We start from the raw sequence: 24,880 nt of genomic DNA on the forward strand, positions 1-24,880 counted from the left end.
GCATGGTAGCTCCCATGTTGGTGTAATGGGTCACGTGGCAGTGCCACGTGCCCAACCTAATAAAAGCTATGAGCCGCTTCCGGCACGTCAGTCCAGACCAAACTGACTCCGGTGTCGTTCTTTGTTCTGCGCCATGATGGCGCCACACTGCATGCTGTAGGCCCGGGGACGGGGCCCAGCGTGAGGACGGTGCCCCTGCTGGGCAACACCATTCCAGGGTGATCCCTGGGCCATGTGACCATGGCTATTGGTGCGACCCCGGCCTGGGTGCCCCCAGAGCCGGGGCCGCTGTGTGCTGGGTGCCCCCCGCCACATGGGACTCTCCGGTGATCTGGAGCGGGTGGGGTGACCCCGACCCATACATCTGCGGCGTGATCGCCGCCCTGACCAAGCCCGTCGGGTGCTCCCGACATGAGCATGGGGCTGCCCGGTGACACGGAGCAGCCCCCACAACAATCATGGTCTCATCATCCGCTAGAAGCAGTCAATTGTATGGCAGATTGTTTCAAAATCCCTATAGTAACGATATGAAATACGGCTTCCTCCAGCAATTATGTATGATGGAAAGTTCTCTAGTGACTCTTGTTTCAACCTTTTAAACCTATTTCCAGCCCTGTTTACTTAAAAAAATTTAAAAAAAGCTTCTGTTGTAACAGTCAGGGCTGGTGCAAGAACTAGTCGAATGAGGCTGCTGCACTGGCCATTAGGGGGTGCCAAACAACATGTTTTAATCTCTGCTGTTATGAATATGTAACTTAATGCACAATTTGGTGCTGTGTCCTCCTGCAACATAGAGCCCCCTCTTGTAAACCATAGTGCTCACTGATTGTTCCACTCCACAAAGCAGTGGAAAAAAGCCTGCCTCCAGTTGTTGCTTTTATTTAGGTTGCAGTGTCAGAAGGATTAGCTGGAAGCTGAAACACAAAGGCGAGGTAGGAGGATGATTTGACATAACATCAGAGCCTGGTCACCCCAGAAGTGCTGTTGCTTCCTCCTGGACTTGGATCTGCTTAGTATCAGTTGCTCTTTGCTGAGCTCCTCAGCCCTGTAGCATGTGGGATGCCCCTCAGGCCCATCTCCTGAACCAGGGGGTGCCTGCTATTGGCTAGCAGGTAGACTAGCTAGAACTAGATGTGGAGATTTGCTGCACTAGGCGATGACAATGGCCAACCGTTCCTTTCATTGTGCGAGCATGCTGGGAAGTCTAAGTTTGGATAGATGATCTGCCACACTGATTGCCTCATCCCTATCTATTTCACTGTGCATCCCCACCCAAGGTGTACAATTGGTGGTGTGGCATTGCCAAGTGTTAGTGCACCCAGAAGCTGGGTGTGTGCACCCTGTTGCTTCGCCTTTCCCTATCCGGGGCATGATCACCAGTAAGTGCTGATGAGGTAGTGGAGCATTTATGGACCAGATCGCTGGGCATTTTTGGAAACATGCAGTCTGCACGAGAGCCTGCACTCATGTCATACCTGTTATTTGCGAATTACCCAGTCCATGATGGACATGATAATGCTAATGGTCATTTCGTATTTAGATGTCTGATCCCACCTGCTTCGAAATTCTTTATTAACCGATTTAATGGTACTCAATGTACTGATCTTCGAATGATAAAGGGATAATTAAGCTCATATGAGGGATTTGAATGTAGAGTGCATAGTGACCCCATTTCTGGGGCACGTTTTGAGTTATCGCCTGGACGTGCTGTGCCAGTTGTCAGTGAGAAAGGCTTGCAGTGGCCCTGTCCATACAGTGTCAGTTTGGTCTATGAGGAAAGCTTGTATTGTTCCTGGCATCTGGATGTATACTCCATTGTGGGGGAAGCCTGCAATGAATGGTCTTTCCCCGACTGTACATAGAACTATATGTTAGGGAATCTTGCCATGACTCTGCAAATACTGTACCTTTGCAAGTTTTTAAGTCATGTTTGCCTTTGCTATACATTTAACTCCCCGCCAATCACACTGTGGTGGAGTACTACGGATTGGTAGGGACTTATATGTGAACCCGGCTTGCGGGTCAGTAGATGACACCGTTGGGCGCTATAGTGTGCACCTTGTGTCTTTGATGAATGCAATACATTTCCCCAAGTGTAAGAAAAGCTTGCACTGGTCCCGCCCATAATGCACCTGCACATTTACCCAGAAGTGATAGAAGCTTGCATTGTCCCTGCCAATTGTTGGACATATTTGTGAATATATCTTTTTTAATTTTGCTAAGTGTCTCCCTCTGATTTAACACACCCTGGTATACAATACCACTCCACAATTCTGGGACAAAAAAACAGGCTCTATTAAAAATCATTATTTTGTTGAAATCAAAACGTAAGGTGGTCCCCAAACGTTATGCTAGGGAAGTCACCAAACATCTCATTCCATTTACAGGTAGCTTGTCTAGAGAAGAAAAACAAACATCCTGTAAAATCACATTAATATCATGAAATACACCCCAATCATACATTTTAATCAAATCCATTTACAGGTAGCTTGTCTAGAGAAGAAAAACAATCAGCTGTTAAAATCACATTAATATCATGAAATACACCCCGATCATACATTTTAATCAAATGTATTAAGTGGCTGGTTAAGTGCATGGTTAAGTTGCTAAACCCATAGGAAGAGCACTTTTTCGGTGGCTTATAACTTTGCTCCCCCTGGACGAATCTGCACCAAACCTTGCAAAAAATGTATATGACCCACTCTGAATCTATTTGCAAAGTTTGGTGAGGTTTGGTCAAGGGGGGCTAGGTTTTAGGGAGGGTCCCAAATTTTCTTTTTTTCCCATAGACATATTGGGAAAACATTTCTGTTGCGCCTACAGCCCAAACCACTGGACGGATTTTCACCAAATTTGCGGCAGGAGCAGCTCTTCGTCCCAAAAGCGTGCTTTTGTTAATTTGGTGTAAATCCGTCCAGTAGTTGTTTTTAAATGACCAAAGCGTAAGGCAAAAAAATTAGTGATATCTATGTCTGCTCCGTAGACTCACTTCCCTGTTCGGTCCACGGACTGGCCTCTGATTGGCTGTTCGGTCCGCAGACTGGCCAGAAAATTTGCTGACTTTTGCGTGGTCCGCGGACATGGGACACGGCCACTGATTGGGTGCTGAGAAAACATAAAATCCGTCGGTTTTCCTGAAACGGCTACCACCTTGGATTCGCGGACTTTTTTGGGGTCCGCAGACAGCGCAGTGAAAACTATTTTTTAAAAAGCAGCATTGCACTTGTCAAACTCAACAAACAATCTCTGGGGATGTGGGGGGAAGAGGATTGGATTGGATATGGCCATAAGAAGCCAAATAACGAGTTGTTTCACCCCCTGGAAATCTGTACCTATTTCTGCATTACTGGGTTGGGGAAAAGCAGGTTTTGGATGGCTTATAACTTTTGCTCCACTCAATGAAACTGCATGTCATTTTGCAGTTTTATTCTAGGACTAATCCTGAATGGTTAAGCAGAGTTTTGCGGCATTCTGTCAGGAGGGGGCAAAATTAGAGGGGGGGGGTCACAAAATATTGTAAAATGTGGTGTCATTTGACGAATCTGCACAACATTTGGCAAAACGATTTTGGATCTGGATATAAATGGTTTTCTAAAGTTTGGTGGGATTTTCTCAAGAAGGGGCGAAATTAGTGGGGGGGTCTCAACATTTGTAGATGGCTTGTAACTTTGTTGCTATTTGACGAATGTGAACAAACGTTTTGAGAAAGATTATAGACCCAACCTTCAATGTTTGTGTAAAGACTGAATGGATTTTGTCAGGTGGGGGCTAAGTTATATGACTATTGTATGTACATACATTTTGACACTTTTAAAAAATAAAAAATGGGCGGATTTCGAGTAAACCTTGTGAGGAGCATTGGCAAGGACATTAAAGCATGGTTTTGCAAATGTGCCTGTGTTTTATTTTTTGACAAATGTAATAATGTAGGTACAAAAAATAGTCATATACCTTTGGTGACTGAGGTATAACCTGTGGCCGTGGGCAGTAGCCAGATTGTCTGGGTCATGGCATAAGGTCATGACGCGGACAATCTGGCTACTGGCCATGACCGCTAGGGACAAAAAATGGTGTTAAAGTGGCTATGTCTACCTGGGACCGGCTATGTGGTAAAGTTATTCGAAGGTAGGATAGGGTTGAAAGGGAAAAAGGTGCTTGTGGTAATATGTTCATAGGGAGTATGGAGCCCCGCCTTCTCCTTCCATGTTGGCTGTCTTGGAAAAGGAGTCCCGCTGTAGTAAGAATAATCCTTCCTTCTTAAAACGGAACGCCGCAGGCGTCCCGCTGTAGGAAGAAAAATCTATGTTTTAGCACCCTGGGTTCCCGCTTTAGGAACCAGGGGTGCTAATGGCCTTTATCCCCCATTTCAGGGACTGCAATGGACGATAATGGTCCGTAGCCCTCCTTATTTATTTATAACGCACCAATGCCTGCAGACATCAGGCTGTGTGGTTACAGTATTTGTTGAGGAAGATGAGGTGGAGGAAGACAGCTTACTACTTACTGGGAAAGGAACAACCTTTCTGAGAGCATTGCGGTAATTGGATTTGGTGCGGCGGAGCATGGAGGTGGACCCATAGGAGTACTGTCCAGGTAGCCTGCGACTGAGTACAAAATTGCACTGAGCGCATTTCACTTTGGCAGCTTTAGCCTTTGGTACACTCCCAAAAGTAGCAAAGAACCGGCACACTCATGATTCGATCTTGGTGCTAGAAGTAGGCACTTCCTCTACCTCATCATCTTGGTCCTCTTCATTGTCTTTGAAAGTACTGCACTTTTTTTGTTGTGAGGGTCCTCCAGCTGGTGGTGGTGCTGGCGCTTGGGGAGGAGGGATGGCAATAACTGATGCCATTTCTAAGATAAATAGCAGTTTTGATACAAATTCTTCCAACTATGTACTGTGTACTAGATTGGTAATGGATAATGAGTACGAAAAGGTGTAGGAGGTGTGCAAGGGCAATTTTGAAGTTGAAAGTTCCTAGATCAGTAGAAAATGCAATTCCGAAATGTCTTCGAAACATGGATATGATTACGAAGTGCAGACGCCTTCGCAAACACGTCACCAGGCTGCGCGCAAGCGTATGGTCACGTGGCACTGTCCAGAAGGTCTGCGATGAAGTCAGACTTTCCTGGACGTCTACAGATGCAAAATTATTTCAAAAAGTTTCAAAAAGTGTATAGGCATGTTAAAAATGATGCTACAAGGTGGGAAATGGCAGAGTTTTAAGGTGAGACTTTGTAAATTGGACACAAATATTGCTTATTGGCTAAGTATGATATTAGTTGAAGGAAAATAGCATGCACTGGTAAAAACCCATGAAATTCACTGAAACAACTTTGTTAAAGGGATGTTATGGTTAAGCTGCACTATTAAAAACCTATGAAATTCAATGAAAAAACTTTGCTAAAAGGACGTTATGGTTAAGTTGCACTAATAAAAACCTATGAAATTCAATGGAAAAACATTGCTACAGGGACGTTATAGTTACAGGTAAAACCAAAAAAAAACAAAAATGTGCCAGTTATGGTAAGCTAAGCAACCATAACTTGCGCCACCACCGTGCATTGCTAAGACTAACACCCAGGACATCAAAGATGACATCACAAATAAACAAATGTTTGCTTAGTTTAAGCAGGGTTTACGGGTCTGTGCGAACTCCCATGTGCTGTTGTTCTTTGTTATGTGTTGTAAGCCTGTTGTTGCAGTGTGGTGAAGTGCATGTGGATTGCTGTGAAGAGAGATGGTTGTCTGTTTTACTGTATAAAAGGTGTATGAGGAAATGTGAGAGTTGTGTTAGAAGATTTTTTTTTTTTACTTCTCTTCCCTCCTCCTCTCTATCCCTCTTTTAGTTCTATCTGCTTGTGTTTTTGTGCTCCTTCATCCTGGGTCAGAGATGATTAGGTTAGAGGACTCTGGTCACTCCCTGCACCTCCCATGCAGGGATTTAACCTACCTAGGTTTTACTGTGGGTTAGGGTTATGAGGGGTGGGTGGTTGTGCGGGTCCCTCTGCCCTATGGTTAGGTGAGGAATTGATTTATTGCAGTCGTTTCATCCCATTCCCTGATCAAAAGGCCATGTTTTGAGCAGTTTTCTGAATTTCAGATGATCCTTTGTGTTATGTATCTTTTTGGGTAGATGTTTCCAGGATATTGCCGCCAGGTGAGAGAACGAAGATCCCCTGAATGTTCTCTTAGTGTAAGATTTTGGTTCTAGTCGTATGTCGTTGCTTGATCTTAGTGGTCCGGTCAGATGGTAGACGGTTATTTTCTCCTTTAGAAACTCTGCTCCTTGGCCGTGGATTGCCCTGTGTGTTATGCACATCATTTTGATCTTTATTCACTGTTTTATTGGTAGCCAGTGTAACAGTTTTAGAGCTGGGGTAATGTGTTCTCTTCTCTGAGCAGTAGTCCTGCCGCTGCGCTTTGGATGAGCTGGAGTTTTTTTTAATAGTCGTTCTAGCATTCCTGGGTATAGGCTTTTGGAGTAGTCTACTCTGGACATGATGAGTGCGATGATGGTGAGTGTTTTGTGGGTGAGATAGAGGAATGGTAAGATCCTTTTTACTTTGTGTAAGAGGAAGAAACATTTTTTGATTATAGCGTTTACTTGTGGCTCCAGTGTTAATTCGTTGTCCATTAAGACTCCCAGGTTCTTTACTATTGTTGTAGGAATCAGTGCTGTTCCCATTTCCGTCGGACATGGGATGTAGTGATTGTTTTACCAATTTTTGGGTATGAACATTATTTCTGTTTGAGGCTGATAGTGTTTATCCAGATGTAGAGTTCTTGTAGGAATTCTTCTAGTGTTGTGTTTCCTTCCTGTGTGTCTTGTATTTGTGTAGTTATTGCAATTGAGGCCATGTTTTTTAATGACCTTGATTAGAGGCATCAGGTATAGGTTGAAGAGCAGTGACGAGAAGGAGGATCCTTGCGGTACTCCACAGGTGGATTCCCTTGTGGTGGATTTGTAAGGCTTGATCCTTACGGTTTCTGTTCTGTTTGTTAAGAAGGATTTAATCCATAGTAGGGCTAGGTCAGTGATTACTATTTCTTCCAATCTCCTGATGAGGTTTCATGGTTGACTGTGTCTAATGCGCCGAGAGATCCAGGAGTATTAGCGCTGTGTTTTTGCCAGCACCTGCATTAGCCTTAAGATCGTCCAAGATTGAAAGCAGCGCTGGTTCTGTTCCTCTCATCGGTCTGAAGCCTACTTGTGCTTGGTCAGGCAGTTGGTGTTCTTCTATGAATTCCTGTGTTATTCTATAGACATATTTTTCAAGTATTTTTGCTGGGCAGAGGATGTTGGAGATGGGTCTGTAGTTGGGGAGGTCCTCCACGTTTCCTGCAGTGTCCTTGAGCAGTGATTTGATGCATGCCGATTTGAATAATCGAGGTACTTTCCCTGTTGAAAGTGATTGGTTGAAGAGGTTTCTGTAGTGTTCCATGGGCGTTCCTTGTGTGAGGATTGACTTGGGTATGTCCGGAGGGCACGGATCCATGGGGGAGGCCAATTTGTTAAAATTGCTTACCAGCTTGACGAATGTCTCCACTGATATTTGGGGAAATCTTTAGAGTTTGATATGTCGATCCGTGGGTGGCTGGTTCGGTTGCATGTTTTAGTTGCTCGGTCTGCTTTGTATGATCTGTTGTATGGTGTAGATTTTGTTTTTGAAGTGGTCTGCGAGGTCATTGCATTGTTTCGTGGAGGGTATTGGTGTGCCTATGTAGCCAGGAGGGTTCCTCTCTTCGTTTATGATTTTAAATAGCTCTTTTGGGATATTGGTGGCTTTCGTGATTCTGTTGTCCTAGTATTTCTTTTTTCTTTAAGGATTTCCTTTTTGTATGTGCAGGTTTGTCATTGGAGTTGTAATTGCTTCGTCCTGGTCGTTATTTTTCCTCCATTCTAGTTCAAGTTTCCTGCTCTTTATTTTCATGGCGTTGAGTAGTGGGTAAACCATTTAGCTGTAGCTCTTCTGCGCGATGGGGTGAACGGTTCTTCCTTGGAGATTTCGTTGATAGTTCTGGCGATCCAGTTATGAAGTAGTTCTGTTTTGCTGTCGAGGTTAGCTTCGTCCAGGGTCACCGTTGGTGGTTTGTTGATTTCTAGTTGTTCTGCTAAATTGCTGGCTTTGATGGCCCTCCAGTTTCTTTTCATGGTAGTCAGCAGTTTGTCTGGTTGTTTGCCTGTTGTTGTGGGCAGTGCGAGTGTGAAGGGGATGATGAGGTGGTCACTCCAGAGGATCTACAGAGGTGGCGAAGATTGCTTCTAGTGTATGTCCCGCTGTGTGGGTTGCTCCTTTGACTAGTTGATGTAGTTTCATTGTCTTCAGTTTTTTGGCTAACGATTTTTGTGAGTTAGCTGATTCTTCATCAAACCAGATGTTGAAGTCTCCTAGGATTATCAAGTGTTCTTGCTCGATGGCTAGGTTGGTGATGGCTTCAGTGAAGGCGTCGACGAAGGTTGCATCGTATGTTGGCGGTCCGTATACCAGAACAAACTTGAGATTTGTTTTTGGGTTTGTTGTTTGGTGACGAATTAGGGATTCACAGTTTTTAATGTTCAGTGGTTCATCCATTTTGATTTTCAGGTGTTCCTTGAGGGCAACCACCACTCCTCCTCCTCTTTTGTTTTTTTCTGTTTGCTTGTGACCACTTGAAGTTATCAGAGATGCAGTTATGCAGTGTGATTTTGCAGTTGTCGTCCAGCCATGTTTTGGTTATGAATACGATGTCAATACCCCCGTCGGACAGGAGGTCGAAGATCTCTGGGGCATGTTTAGACATTGAAATAGTGTTGCTTAGGTTGCAGTGAATCTTTGTTATGCAGTTTGGTTTGTTTATCTTTCGTTTTGTCTTGCGATTGCTCTGTTGTAGTTCTTCTGTGATGTTGTTACAAATTGTTCAGTGGTTCGTGTAGTCTACTTCCTTGCTGAAGCGATCTGTTAGATTGATTGCTGGGTTGATTAATTCTTCTAATTCTTCGTCTTCAATGTTTTGATGCGGTTGCTGCCGCTGTACATGGGTTTTTGTCATATAAGGGGTGAGGGCATAGGTTTCGTTCCATTCTTTTCTTTGGTCTTTTCTTCTTTTTTTCCAGGGTTCTACTGGGTTCTTGGCGTGCCTGGACATGTCATTGGTGTTCAGGTGTTGAGATGGTGAGGATATTGGAAGGTACAGTGTCAGATATAGGGATCATTCTCTTCTCATGGTGTTTGCTGTTTTTTTTTTCTCGAGGTGTGTTCTGTATTTGTTGCGGTTTCTGATGGTGGAGGATGTGTATCCACTTGGATTGTTACTTGTTCTGTTTCTCTTTGGCGGTGTCCTGTTCTGTGTCAGGGCATCTTGGGGTTCTTTGTGTTTGGACGGTTTTGAATTTGAGTTACAGGGCCTTAGCCCGCCTTTAGGACCTTGTTTGCGTTTGGGACGGTGTTGATTCTTATCCTTATCTGACTTATATGTTGGTTATGTTCCGAAGGTGGTGGTGAATATTGACCTTGTATGCTTTGGAAGATGTTGATTCTCCTCCTTATGCACTCTGATAGCGGGATGCCCTCTGCAGGCTTCTGTTTTATACGTTGGTTGTGATCCAGAGGTGGTGGTGAATATTTAGGCTGCTGATCTGGGTTGCGGAGTGAGTTGCTGATGCTGGTGGGTTCCAGGTTTGGGTTGTTTTATGCTGCGGGTGGTAGCGCAGGCAGTGGATTACGGTCCTGGCTTCCGTGGGTGGAGGTACTTACCCTCACAATTCCGTCTAGATGTCAAGCCAAGCTAAACTTCACAATTCTATTTATGTATGACACAAGCAAATATTATGATTCAGTTTAGATGTGACTCAGTGCTAACCTTCACAATTCTGTCTAGATGTGCTGCGAGCTAATCTTTACAATTCTATCTAGTTGTGATGCAAGCTGACCTTCACAATTCCATCTAGATGTCATGCTAAGCTAGACTTTACAGTTCTGTCTAGATGTGACACAGGCTAATCTACACAATTCTGTCTCTATATGACACAGGCTAGTATTACTATTCTATTGAGATGTGACATCTTTACAATTCTATTTAAATGTCAGGCCAAGCTAAACTTCACAGTTCTCTCTAGATGCAATGCAGTGCTAATCTTCACATTCAGGCGAAGTGTGAAATGGGGCTACCTGGTGTAGTCAAGCCAAATGCAAAATCGGTTAACTAGATACAATAGATGGCTATGGAGCATCAATCTACCTAGATGCAGGTGGGCTACCTAGATGCAATTTATGGATAAAGGGCACAGTTTATCTAGATGAAATATAAGGCTGCAGGGTGCAATCTATCTAGATGCAATATATGGCTAAAGGCTAAGGGGTAGAGTCTACCTAGATCAATGGTCTTCAAACTTTTTTGGCCTGCCTCCCCACTCCTTGAGCAAGATTTGGGCAAGCCGGGCCCCCCAAAAAATTCCAAATGGACAGTATGTACAAATGGCTATGAAATATTGTACACCGTCACTGCACCCTACTCCCAGTATAGTCCCATGGCTCCCCTACCTGCTCCAATCACAGTCCATGGCCTCCCTCATCCCACTCCTACCTAGTCCCTGGGCTCTCCCCACCCCATCACAGACCCTGGGCTCTCCCCACCCTGCTCCCATCACTATCCCAGTGCTCTCGGCCATCCTGCTCCCACCTCAGTCCCTGGGCTCCCCCGACCCCGTTCCCAACACAATCCGAGGTCACGTGGGAGCTGGTGAATGTTTGAAGTGGAGGGGCATAAATATTTCCCACTAAAATGCCATAGCGACCAAGTGCAGAGAGGGAGCCCAACCCATTCAATGAGGGTTCGTGGGGGGTTTCCGTCCGTGAATTCTTATTTATTTATTTATTTATTTATTTATTTTTTAATTTTGTTTAACCCTTTAGGTTTTTACAATGCTTAAAAGAAGTTATACATTCTCGGGTTTTGTGTCATTTTTTAGCTACTTAGGACACCACTTTTGGGTGAAGAGATTCATGGGGTCTATTAGCAGGGGGCAAAATAGTGTCTGGCGAATTAGCCCTTTTCAGAGCTACCACCAGAAATTTCGCTGCCATCCCGGACAATCTGGCAGAGTCACCTGCAATCAATCTGAACCATCCAGATTCTTCGTCGAATTATTATTAAATAATGGATTTGAATGTTTTATTTTAGAGCATACTTAAAGAAAAATGGGTAAAAAGCCAAACAGTTTGCAGTTGGCACTGGGGGGCCAAGGGGGAAAGCATGGTGTTTTTGACTGGACATCAATGATAGATATCCAGTAAAAAAAATATTATCCCTGTCCCCTAGGCTCCACAGCGCCTCAGGAGAGCTGATTTTGTCAGGTGGGTATGGGGATTGTGCAACAAAGGCATTTTTAAGGCAATGTCTAGTAGACCCATACTGAACTGATTCCCAGTCCCCACGTCCATTGTGTGCAAGAGTGGGGTAGCTTCCTGTGGAATTTGTTATATAGGCTAAGGGCTACAAACTATCTAGATGCAATATATAGCTATAGGGTAAGGAGTACAATCTATCTAGTTGCAATATAAGGCTAAGTGGTACAATCTATCTCGATTCAATAGATGGCTAAGGGGTACAATGTATCTAGATGCAAAATATGACTTTAGGCAAAGGAGTGCATTCTATCTAAATGCAATATATGGCTACAGGTACAATCTATCTAGATGCAATATAAGGCTACAGGTACAATCTATCTAGATGCAATATAATGCTACAGGGTACAATCTATCAAGATGCAATATATGGCTAAGGCGTACAGTCTATCTAGATGCAATATATGGCTATAGGCTACGGGGTACAATCTATCTAGGTGCAATATAAGACTACAGGGTGCAATCTATCTAGATGCAATATACAGCTACGGGATAAGATCGATCTAGATGCAATATATGGCTACGGGTACAATCTATCTAGATGCAATATAAGGCTATGGGGCACAATCTATCTGGATGCAATATATGGCTATAGGCAAAGGGGTACAATCTATCTAGATGCAATATAGGGCTATGGGGTACAATCTATCTAGATGTAATGTAAGGCTATGGGGTACAATCTATCTAGATGCAGTATATGGCTAAAGGTTACACTCTATCTAGATGCAATATATGGCTATAGGTGGTCAGTCAAAATCTCGAAAAAATAATCTCGAATAACAATAAGGTCGGAAAAAAAAGACTGACATTTTTTTTTAATTATATATTTATTTTGGGCTCCGGGATTTAAAAAAAAATGGTAAAAAAATAAATAAATAAAAAAGGGGGGCTGGGGGGAACCCCTCCATTTCGAATAAAAACATCATTAAAAAAAATGCAACTTTTTTTTTTTTCGGCCTTTTTTTTCGAGATTTATTTTTTCAAGATTTATTTATTCGAGATTTTGACCATAAACCATGGCTATAGGGTAAGGGGTACAATTTATCTAGATGCAATATAAGGTTCCAGGTACAATCTATATAGATGCAATATATGGCTATACGCTAAGGGGTACAATCTTTCTAGATGCAATATATGGCTAAAAGGTAAGGTGTACAATCCATCTAGATGCAATATATGGCCACGGGCTACACTCTATCTAGATACAATATAAGGCTATGGGATAAGATCTATCTAGATGCAATATTAGGCTATGTGTAAAATCTATCTAGATGCAATATATGGCTATAGGCTAAGGGGTACAATCTATCTAGGTGCAATATATGGCTATAGGCTAAGGGGTAAAATCTATCTAGGTGCAATATATGACTATAGGCTAAGGGGTAGAATCTATCTAGATGCATAATAAGGCTCCAAGGTACAATCTGTCTCGATTCAATATTTGGCTAAGGGGTACAACCTACCTAGATGCAATGCATGGCTATAGGCTAAGGGGTACAGTCTATCTAGATGCAATATATGGCTAAGGGGAAGAATCTATCTAGATGCCATATAAGGCTACGGGGTACAATAATATAGATTCAATATAACCGGAAGTGCCTGCGAAGTGTGGCTGTTGGGCTGTGTTCGCTGCTGCGCCGCTCTGTTGGATTTGCTGCCTGCGGTGTTGGTGCCGTCGGCAAGAGGAAGCATTCGATTCGAACTTTGCGCGTAACGCGCATATCAGTGGACTGCATCGGACTTTCACAGAGGCCATGCCCCCCTGAATCCGCCTCTCTGCCTGCCCACAAGCCCACTGGCCACTTCATTATTAGCACTCGGACCCGCGCATCCGGCGCGCACATCCGGAAGTGCCTGCGAAGTGTGGCTGTTGGGCTGTGTTCGCTGCTCCGCCGCTCTGTTGGATTTGCTGCCTGCGGTGTTGGTGCCGTCGGCAAGAGGAAGCATTCGCTTTGAACTTTACGCGTAACACGCATATCAGTGGACTGCATCGGACTTTCACAGAGGGTCTTTACTGAGTACTCTGTGTCTCATTTCTAAGTGTCCGCGGGTTTCCCGCGGGATTCTGTGTGCCGTGCAACTCACTGACGCCACTTTCTTCTCTTTTCCCCCTTAGCCACGCCCCCCTGAATCCACCTCTCTGCCCGCCCACAAGCCCACTGGCCACTTCCTTATTAGCACTCGGACCCACGCATCCGGCGCGTGCATCCTGAAGTGCCTGCGAAGTGTGGCTGTTGGGCTGTTAGGCGGTAAGGTGGTTTGGTGGTAGGGTGACTCTCTATGCCCTTGTAATATAGCGTGTTAAATCTTGTTTAAAGGGCGACATAGTGAGCTATATTAGTTTGTTTGCACTGCCCTTTGCCCCATAAGTCTCTCATAGCATCTAGAATTGTTTTGATCATGGCAGAGGGGCTCCGTAGTGTAAAAAAAAAGAGTCCCTAACAATCCCTAAAAAAATAGAGGTGGACTCTAATGCAGTTAAACCGTCTTCTGCAAAGCCCTCAAACTGGCCTGACAAAGAGAAGAACAAAGAACTTAAACCTCTGCTTGACTCCAATCACAGCAGTATTTTGCTGTCTGAAAATCCTATAGTGGCTCTAAGATCAGAGAGCAATGTTGAGAACAAAGTTATTCTCGTACCTGCTTCTTTCGAGTATAACAAAAATCAGGAATTGAAAAATATACTGGATCCCAAGAAACCTGCCTTTTTGTCAACTAAATGGACGGCAGAGGACTTTCATTGTGATGATTTACAGAAATCCAATGAGGATGCCCCTGCCGACACAATCCCTAAAGACTTTGAGGAACAAATTTTGCCTAAAAAACGGGCGGTGTATATCGATTGTGAGATTCCTACAACTAATTTGGTTGAAAAATGTATAGATTCTAAAACTATACCACTATTTTTGTCGGTAACAGAAGTGAATGAAATTTCCTCAAAGGATTGGGAAAATGTTGACTGTAATTCAGATCAGAATCTAGACAGAGATGAAATAAAAAAAATAATAGGAATTGAGCAATTTGATCCTCGTACTGCCGATTTTTCCATATTAGCTCCGGCAATTGAGACAGAACTGGGTAAACGGATTCGTTTATCCAATGAACCCTCAACTCCAGTGAATAGAAGCAAGTACGGGATTGAGAATGTGTTCCTATTTAACAATCCCCAAGCATACACCTATTCTGTACCTTCACACTTTAGTGCACAGAAGGAAGCACGTATCCTTGGGGGAACCAATACTCAGAGAAACAACAACATAGGAGGACCCTCCTTGACGGTAAATAGTTCCCCTATACTGGAACATCCAATGATCCATACTTGCCAATATCCTTCTAGCCACGAAGGAAATAGAGCACCTAGTCTTGATTCCAACGAGTCAATTCATTGTAAAATTCATCCATAGCCCAATTGCCCTACCACTGAACAAGAAAAATTGAATGCCGAACTGCAACACTCTCTCAAATCTTTTCCGGTCATGACCAGAATTCTTAATTTACTCGATAAAGGTCATGAGCAGACTCATGAGGCAATAACAATTCTACAGATTCAAATGTCTGACCTCACGAGTTCTCTCAGTAAAATGGAGGGCATGTTATTTGCCTGCCATATGTTTTCCTCCATCATAAACAAAAAAGATTTGATGGCTCATGTTCAACCTATAGGTACTCAACCTAAATTGTTCTCCGAGGTAGTGACAGAAGAACCACCCATCAAATCAGAAAACAGTAAGGTTGTGAACCCAGAGGTAGTGAACTTGAAAAATTCCAATGAATCCAACCTTGCTATTCTGACTACTCTTGTAAGGGAAATGGCAATTAATCTTGCCACACTTTCCAAGTCAATTACCAAAGAATCCCTGACGACTCCTTGTGCAGAGGAAAGCGTTCCTCCAGATAGTCCATCAGTTCTAACTGATCTTATTGACTTAACTGGAGTAGACCTTATCCCTCAGGAAACAATAGAAATACTTGACATTGAAGAGGTGCCTCATAAAATTCCTTCCATTGCCCTTACTAAAAAACAAAGAAGGGCTTTGGCCCGCGCTCAAAAGAGAAATCTTCTAATTAAACTACAAAAGGGAAAACAGGAAAAAAAAAACAAAGAACCAATTACGTGACAAAAATGATAATCATAACACACATATTAAAGATATTTGCAATCTCTCAGAGGGAGATAACATCATCGATTTAAATCAGTTGAGCGAGGAATCTAAGGCCCTGCTGAATCTTTCTGAGTCAAACTTGAATACTTCAACCCTCAAAGTACCTTTCAATTCTCTATCAAAAAACAAAAAAACTAACGAAAAGGAGGACTTGAATATTGAACCACCCTGGCAAGAATCTAACAAGTCACGATTTAAGGCAAAAAAGGGAAAGGATAAAGAGGAAGGGGGTTTCATTGATCTCGCGGTGGTGCCTAACTCAATTGCAGGGGCTCCACACCGAGTTCAATCTGCCCTCTCCAATTATTATCCAATGATGAAAATCAAAAAAACTGCGAAAGTGATTTTGGGTAAAGTTAATGGACAAAGAGAAAACAAAACAATCACTTGTCCTAACAATCCAATTGAATCTCAAAATAAAAATTTGGAGGGTGTGAGCTCAAGCGAGTCTGAAGACCAAACCTTAGATAATAATGTTGAATCTAGCAATCAACTAATTATTCATGAAACAATGAACTCAGAGCATCAAAGAACTAGTCCTAAGCTACCAACTTTGAGTCTGCAGTGCCCACAAGTCAATAAGTGCCCTAAAGCGACCAATCTTAAATCCACAATGGATAATCAGGAATCCCTGACTAACCATAATTGTGACGATCAAAAATCTGCTATAATTATGGGCTGGGAAAGCGATGAAGCTCGTTATGGTAAGGCTCGCTTGAACCGCACCTTCATGATGACTGTTTTTCAGGATATCCCCGCCTTGCAAATTGTTCGATCTGATGACATAGACTGGGTGAAATTGGCTGATATTAATAACAACAGAATGATTTGTAAATGTATGTCTCCTTTTATTATGAAGATGCTATGGGATCACTCTGATGACTTGGCATTTATTGGTTTAACCGCGTCATTTTTTTCATCATTTGAAGATGCACAAAGTTACCTAGAAACCACTCCTCTGATTGCTGAAAGCATTACAGATAGTGTAACCCAGGGTACCTCTGCAAATATGGACGCCAATACTATGAAACAGTTTATGTCATTCATGTCTGTTTTAAAAGAGATGTCTTGGAGGGATCCTATTAATACCACGCAACTAAACCAACAAAAGGCGATGAAAAATTCTTAGCCTATTCCGACTCCACATTATTTCGTGGAATTCTTGTGGTACAAATAACTTCAAAAAATGGTATCGCCTAAATCAGTTTAATCGACCTGACCTCATTTTTATTCAAGAGACCATGAATCAATCCTCCTTTTCGATAGATGGATACTCAGCATTCATTCAGATTGCAAGGCGAAGTACCGAGGGTTGTCCTTCAGGCGGCTTGGCTATACTTGTCAATTCTGCCTTCCAATGCTCCATGGAGAGGATTAGTAGTTCAGACTCCATTTTAGCTATTATCATGAAAGATGATTTGGATCCCTCTATGATTCTCCTGTTGGTTTGTATTTACTGGAATAAATTGTCCACTCCCATTGAGATCATCATTGAGGAAATGAACGATGTATTAGAAAAGGGACTGGTCTTATACCCCTCAGCAAGAATTATCATAGGTGGAGACTTCAACTGCTATTGCTATGAAATAGGTGTTCATAATAATGCAATTAGGGATAAGCACTCAATAACTTCCAAAAAGTGTGGAACTATATGGAATTCCTTTTTTCTTGAATGGGATATTCAAACCCCTTATTTTGCTTTGGACGACTTTACATATACATGGACTAGAGCAAACTTCAATTCTCTTATCGATTATTTTTTCATTTCTTCGAGTTTATATTCGAATATAGATGCCCTCAAAATCATAAATCCACTTTTAGGAGACAATATGATTATCTCTATGCAGATGAATATCCCTTTGGCTTGTTTCAAAGATAATTATTTTCTATCTCTGGTAGAATTTGACCGGCCCCACCATACAGTGAGATGGAATCCTAAAGTGTGTGCAATCTTTATTCGGAATATAGAATGCGATCCTAATATTTTCTTATCTTTATTACCAGCTAGCTTCTCACTTATTCACTTAGATCGTCTAAACTCTATTAGAATCCAATTCCATCTAGATGCTATGCTTCAATCAAGGGATAAGCATGAAAAAGCTATTCAGGTTCATGTGCACAAATTTAATAATCATGTTGCTCTTTTAAAAACGCAAAAAAATCACGAAATTCGTCAAATTAATGGAACTTTTCTTTCCTACCTGACTCGTGATAAACTGATCAAAGCAGTACGACAAAGATTTCGTAATAAACTTAAATGGTTGAAAATACATCTTCTCTACGCAGATAACCAAAAATTATTCTACTATCTACTCAAGCACGACTCAAGGAAAACCTGGAATATTCTTCGTTCTATTACTTCTGAAACTACAACTAGTTCTGATTCCGTGATCTCTGCCGAAAATTGTGTATCATATGTAAAACTCAAATATACTATGCCCGAGCGCTTTCACTCATTAAAGGGTAGCAACCACGCTTGGATCTTGATTCTCCATCACTATGGTCCATAGAAGACATCATTGATGCCATCGGCAGATTGAAGCCCTCTAAAGCGCCTGGTCCCGATGGTATTCCATCTTGCGTGTATAAATCGAACCCAGAATTCTGGGCTCACATCCTCAAAATCAAATTTTACAAACAGGCCAAACCCCCCTGTCGTGGTCTTCTGCGCTAGTTATTCCAATTTACAAAAAGGGCTCTCCGGACTGTCCCTCTAATTATCGCCCTATTGCTCTAACAGATTCCTCTTCCAAAATATTTTCCATTCTGCTTATCCATCAACTACAAATTCATATGAGCGATAAAAATATGCTGTCTATTTATCAGGTAGGATTCAGAAAATTAATTGGTTGTCAGTTAAATGCTACAATTCTTTCCCATCTTCAAGCCCATTCTTCAGTCAGTCACTCAGGGCCAATTTATATGGCTAGTTTGGATCTGACCGCAGCATTTGACTGCGTTATTCGTGAAATCTTGTGGAAAAAAATGATCCATCTTGGCATTCCGATCAAACTGGTTGCCTTGATTGCTTTACTCCACAAAAACACAAACTATCGCATGAGACTTACTAAGGAAGGAGCCCTGACTGATCCCATTCTGTCTGAGATCGGGGTGAAACAGGGCTGCAACATGGCAGCGATACTGTTCAATTTGTACTTGTTAGGATTGGACGATAATTGGATTGCTGGGGAATGTTATTCAGTGAAGTTTGGTTCACTAAACTTAGATTGGTTAGGCTTTGCCGATGATTTGTTATTTTTTGATCGAACCCCCTTTGGTCTCCAATGAAAGTTGGATTTATTTTCGGAATTCGCATCTAATCATAACCTTACTCCCAATCCAACGAAAACTTTTATATTGATCTTCTCTAAAAGAAAATTAGACTGTCATCGATACTCTTGGTATATGAACAATATTAAAATCAAATACTCTCCGATGCTTCGTTATTTGGGATATCCTCTGACTGATCAATACTCAATTACTATGTGGAAAAACTATCTTAATCAAAAGGTTAGGGGGTTGACATCTCAGATGAAAATTATCCATCAGAAATACTGTATGTTCTCTTTAATACCCTTAATTCAATTTTATTTGCAGAAGGTAGAACCCATCATTCTATATTCCCTGGACATTTGTACATATGATTTAGATGCCTATTTAAACATCTTACAGGGGAAATTATGGAAAACGGTTCTGGGATTATCACTTTCGATTCCCAATGTTATGATTTGCCATGAATTAAATTTACTACAATTGTCAGTAAAACATACATGGCGAAAAATTACCAATCTAATTAAGATTTATAACCCACCGAAAAATACTCTTTATGTTAAACTGAATCAATTACTGAGGGAATCACACATTAAATCACTCAACACCTACTCGCTTAAATTAACCATAATACTATTGCTCATCAATGAATCTCCATCATCCATGAGCACGTGGTTACCAAGCCAAAAACTTAAATTTCAAACATTCTTTTGGTGTATAATGTTGGATGAAATGGGTAAATATACTTCCTTCAAAGAATACAATGAAGTTTGCGGCAGATGGGGAATCCGATTAAAATATCTCTTACAGTTCCCTTCAGCTCGCTCAAGGAAAACTTATATGCAATTTCGACTCAACCAATTTCACACACGCGAACGATCCAAACACTGGACTGATTTTCCAAATAGTAACATTGGCACTAGTTGCCGTTTTTGTAAAATTTTCACAGTGCTAGAAACCCTTAAACATTTAGTGACCAGCTGTCCATTCTTCGAAGGCCATCGAATCCAACTTTTCGAGCACTTTTACTCGAACTGTGTAACCGCAAAGGAACTTCTATGGAAACACTGTATGGAAGGTTTTAGTCAGAATCTTACACTCCGTCTGACTAACTTGCTGGCATTGATAGAATCTAAGTGGGCAGAAGATTTGTAGGCCAAACAAAAACGAGTAAACCCTACAGCTAGATTCTGTAGCTGGGTGGGAATGAGTATTCAATATAATAATATCAAATTGCTCTACTATGAATTCACGATATGCATATTATGTACCAAATCGTAACCTTGTATTCTGAATGTCATTTGGATGTCGTCTTCAGATATTTTCTGACTGTGTTTATGTTTTATTTTCTTGTTTAAATGTACTTATTTTGTATTAGTTTTAGTGACTAAATGGAAATTTGGTACTTCCATCTTCTGTTAACTCAAAATGATGTTATAGTGTCTTTGTTAGGGAAAGCATTTCTCTCTTTTAAATGTTATGGTATAATGTTATTTCATAATTATTGGTGCTTAGAACTTTTTAATGTTTAAATCTATTTGTAAAGGTTTTTATTATAATAAACCAAATACAATTAAAAAAACAAAGATTCAATATATGGCTATTCTCCCTCGTATGGCTACTAAATCTAATTGCCCACCTAAGCTAGGAGACTCTCCTATAGAAGGTATGCTTTACGCAGACGACCTGATATTGTTCGATCTAACAATATTGGGTATAAAGAACATGTTAGAGGAGCTTTCTCTCTATGTATCCCAGTTGGGCTTAACCATTAACTTGGAGAAGACTAAGGGTGGCGATCGCCGAAAGGGACCTAGTCGCTCTGGGATTGACACGAGTCTAGGTACGATCAATCTCACTCAGTCTTATCCCTATTTAGGTTTGGAATTCGATGCTCAGCCTAATTATAGCATGATAATCTCCCAAAAAAAGAGGTATGCTAAACTCCTCACACTTCAGGTCTGCAAATTTGCCAAGGGAACTGCGGGCTATAGTATGGCCGGGACTGTAAAACTTACCAGCAATGTTTTGTCCCAGCCATTCTTTATGGCCTCGAGGCATTGGCAATGCAGGACCTGAATTGGTTAAACATCTTAGAGGGACATTATTGGCGTGCAGTATTGGGCATGGGACCTTCTTGCCCTATGCAATGCCTACAGTTGGAACTTGGTTTATCTTCTTTGAGGCAAATGGCATTAGGTGCCCGGGGTGTATTTTATCTGAAAGCATGTGCCTCGCCGGTCTGTTAATTACTTGCCCTAGCGGGCAGTAATTTTGACACTGAACCGGTACCTCGTGGGTGTCACTATAAACAACTAAATTAATCTCTTTTCTTGGAAATTGATTGGTCTTATTCCAAGAAGAGAGCCATGCCATATGCCCATCTGAAAAAATCGTTTGTACATGAACTAAATAGATGGGATTGGTGGGAGAATTACAACCACTTGGCTACCCTGAAAGGGTATGGGGCAGTGACCCAAGTAATACACAGATACAGGAAAATACAACCCTATTTGTGACTCTGTCCAGACCCCGAGGTTAGACAATTTATATTAAGGCTGCATACCAACCAATTACAGGTGTTTGCTGTTGTGGGCCCACATTTGGGGGTCATGTCGGAAGATAGGACCTGCCGTATTTGTAAGATAATGGGACACGTGGAGACAACCAGACATGTCCTAACACAGTTCCCCAGATTGGGGCCATTGTACATGTGCGTGCTGCGCAGGTTGGTGCGCAGTTACAAATCCATCATCGGGGAGTCCTTTTGGGATTACTGCCTTAACTCAGACACTATTGTAACCCAGCTTACACTGTTTAGGGTATGGTCCCATGTCAAGAATTTATTGCCGGATTAGACACCCTCTTGAGATTCAGTTTTGCATCCCGGTTGGAGGCGGTCTATTCGGTATTCTGAGTTTGGCAATAAATACCAGGTTGTTTTTCCTCTGCACCACGAACATATAGCCTATGGGGGGGCAGGACATGATATCTTGAATGACTTGTCCCTATAAATATGCACTATGCTATGAAGGGAATGACACATGTGACTTTCGTTCTTCATGTATAATTTCATGTTGGTGCTGAGCAGTATGCCCGTGGCACTGCGTATTGCCTGGTGTACTTTTGAGCCTATGTGTTACTCACTGTGAAATCTACAGAGGATGTATGTAAAGGAGTCTAGATAGAACAAGTTTTCTGTTAGTCATCGTGCCGAATTGAACTGTATTGTATTATGTATGATCATTTTTATCTTTTCTAGCTATTTTATTCATTTAACTTTATTCTTACTTTGTAAAATGGATTCATCTATGTGACATTGTATTGATTTGATTGTTTTGTGTAAATTCCAGATTTTGGACTAATTCACAATAAAATGATTATTATTATATATGGCTATAGCCTAAGGGGTACAGTCTATCTAGGTGCAATATATGGCTACGGGGTACAATCTGTCTAGATGTAATATATGGCTAAAGGCATTGGGTACAATCTATCTAGATGCAATAAATGGCTATAGGCTAAGGGGTACAATCTATCTAGATTAAATATATGGATATAGGCTAAGGGGTACAATCTATCTCGATGCAATGTATGGCTATAGGCTAAGGGGTAATCTATCTAGATGCAATATAAGGCTAAGGGTACAATCTATCTTGATGCAATATAAGGCTACAGGGTGCGATCTGTCTAGATGCAATGTAAGGCTACGGTGAACAATCTATCTAGAAGCAGTATATGGCTACGGGATACGATCTCGATTCAATATAAGGCTAAGGGGTACAACCTATCAATGCAGTTCGATACAGTACATTGTTTCAATGCAGTAAGGAACCATTTTTCAGATGAAAGTAGAATGTTTTATTTAAGGAAAGTGGCTTTCAGCATACTTCATTAAGAGGTTCAAATTCAACAGTACACAGCCCTTGGGCTTTCTCGTGTTTTTGCCTATACAGTTGCATTAATGTTCAGTTTGTAAAATAAATGGAGATTGGCTGACTCTAAAGCGAGAGAAGCGATGAGGGAATGGTGTCTTGCTTAATTTACGTGTGTTGTTAGGCCATGCTGTACTGATTTTGAGGAAAGCTTCCACTCGCCTTGCCAGTGCAGTACCTGCTTCTGTTTGTGAGTAGGGTCCCTCTACCTTTTAATGAGCAAGGATTGCACTAGCTTTGTCCATGTTCTACCTGTCCCTGTTTGTCAGGGAAGCTTGTACACGCCGGGACAATTCTGTTTACACGTGTTTGTGAAATGGGCTTTCCACGCCAATGCTGTAGCCGTTATTATTTGATTGGAAAGTGTACAATGGCCATGCATATGCTATACCCATTTGGGGAAAACAAACTTCCACTGTCGATGGCCATGATGCCCCTTCTTGTTCAAAAAGCCTGCACAGGCCCAGTCCATGCTGTATTACTTTGTGAAGGAAACTTGAATTGACAATGGCCATGCTGTGTCTGTTCATGTTGTGAGGATTCACTCTGTCCAAGTTTCACCTTTAGGGACTGTTGGGAGGTTTCCAGAGCCCCCTCTGGCGGTCCCTGTAAGCCCCCAAGCAGATAACAAGGACACAGAGACATCCGTACTGCTTGGGCTTCCCGGTCGCACTGTCGTGGCTGGGTACGCCCCCTTTATTTATACTGCACGCGGCGGCGTGCAACACCACGCCGCCGCGTGCGCATCCCTTCTAGGGGCAGCGCCACACTCAGACTTTTTCGGGAGGACAAACAACAAATACTTGTTAATGCTAAACGCCATAAACCAAATAACCATAATAACACAACACTTCAAATAGTTCCCCACACACCCCTTTATTAACATCCACCCGGGTCCCCTTAATTAACACTCCAGGGCCTCAGGCCGAGCCGACATGTGTCCCAACACATAATCGTCGAGGTAAGCGGGTTTCCCTCGCCCAGCCCTCTGGGGGTACCTCCTGCTTACCTCCAGCACCGGTAGTCCATCTGCTGGCACTCCCCAGGCGGGGGACTCGGGTATGTAGGGTTGGCCTCCTCCGTCCTCGGGCACCTTCATTAAGTCCGGTTCAAGGGAAGGCTCAGTTCTCGGATCTCCTAGCTTCTTGAAGAAGCTCACATTGCGGGTGACAGCCGACCTCCCGTTCGAGGCTTTCACCATGGACCCCTTCACAGCCACAACGTCCAACGGCTCTGGTTCGTGGGGGAGTGAGAGCTTTCCATGGGGGTGTCTGTTCCTGATTTGGACTTCGTCGCCCGGCTCCAATCGCTGCGGGCGAAGCCCTCTCCTCGTGTTTTCCTGCTCAATTCACAATCGCCGGTCCAGCTCCACCTGCTGATAGTCAATCACCCCCGGCTCCTTCTCCCCCACTTCGGGCAGCAGACCCCGGGGGCACCGCTTAAACAGCGCTTCAGCCGGTGCCACCCCCGTGGAGGCACGCGGAAGCGTGCAGTGATCTGTGAGCCAGCATGCTCCACCTTCGAAACGAAGGCATTGTCCAGCGGGATGGGTTCCAAACCTCCGAAAGCAAAGATGCGGGCTTTTGGTGTGACCAGCTTGGGAGGTATGTCCATGGCATCATAGTGCCCACGGGCCATCACATTGACCGACGCTCCTGTGTCCACGAGGACTGGGACTGGTGACTTGTTGACCTCCACCACACACCTCGGTTGTCGCCTGTTCTTCGTTTTGAGGGCCCCCACACTGGAGACGAAGAAGGTGTTCTCTTCCTCTTCTTCCTCCACTTCTTCCACCGTGGCACCCTCCTCGCCCTGGTCCACCTGGGCTACGTTCGGCGGGCGACTCTGTCGAAGGAACCCGGACCGAACGGGGCCTCTTGGTACCATTACAGGCAGGGCTGCCTTGCACACCTGGGAAAAATGATCCTGCAGACCACACCTTCCACATGTCCTTCCAACCACAGGACACTCTGCCGGGTGGGGAAGGTCCTACCCACACTTCTGGCACGACTCACCAGCTCTTCCAGCTCTGTCACGGAGTCAGAACCAGGTCTTCTGATGCCTCTTCCACCTCGCCACATGGCATACACCTCCTCTGTCTTGACCGGACGGGATCCAGCCTCC

The sequence above is a fragment of the Ambystoma mexicanum genome, chromosome 6q (genome assembly GCF_040938575.1).
Source record: "Ambystoma mexicanum isolate Mex_15411 chromosome 6q, UKY_AmexF1_1, whole genome shotgun sequence".
Taxonomy (NCBI): Eukaryota; Metazoa; Chordata; class Amphibia; order Caudata; family Ambystomatidae; genus Ambystoma; species Ambystoma mexicanum.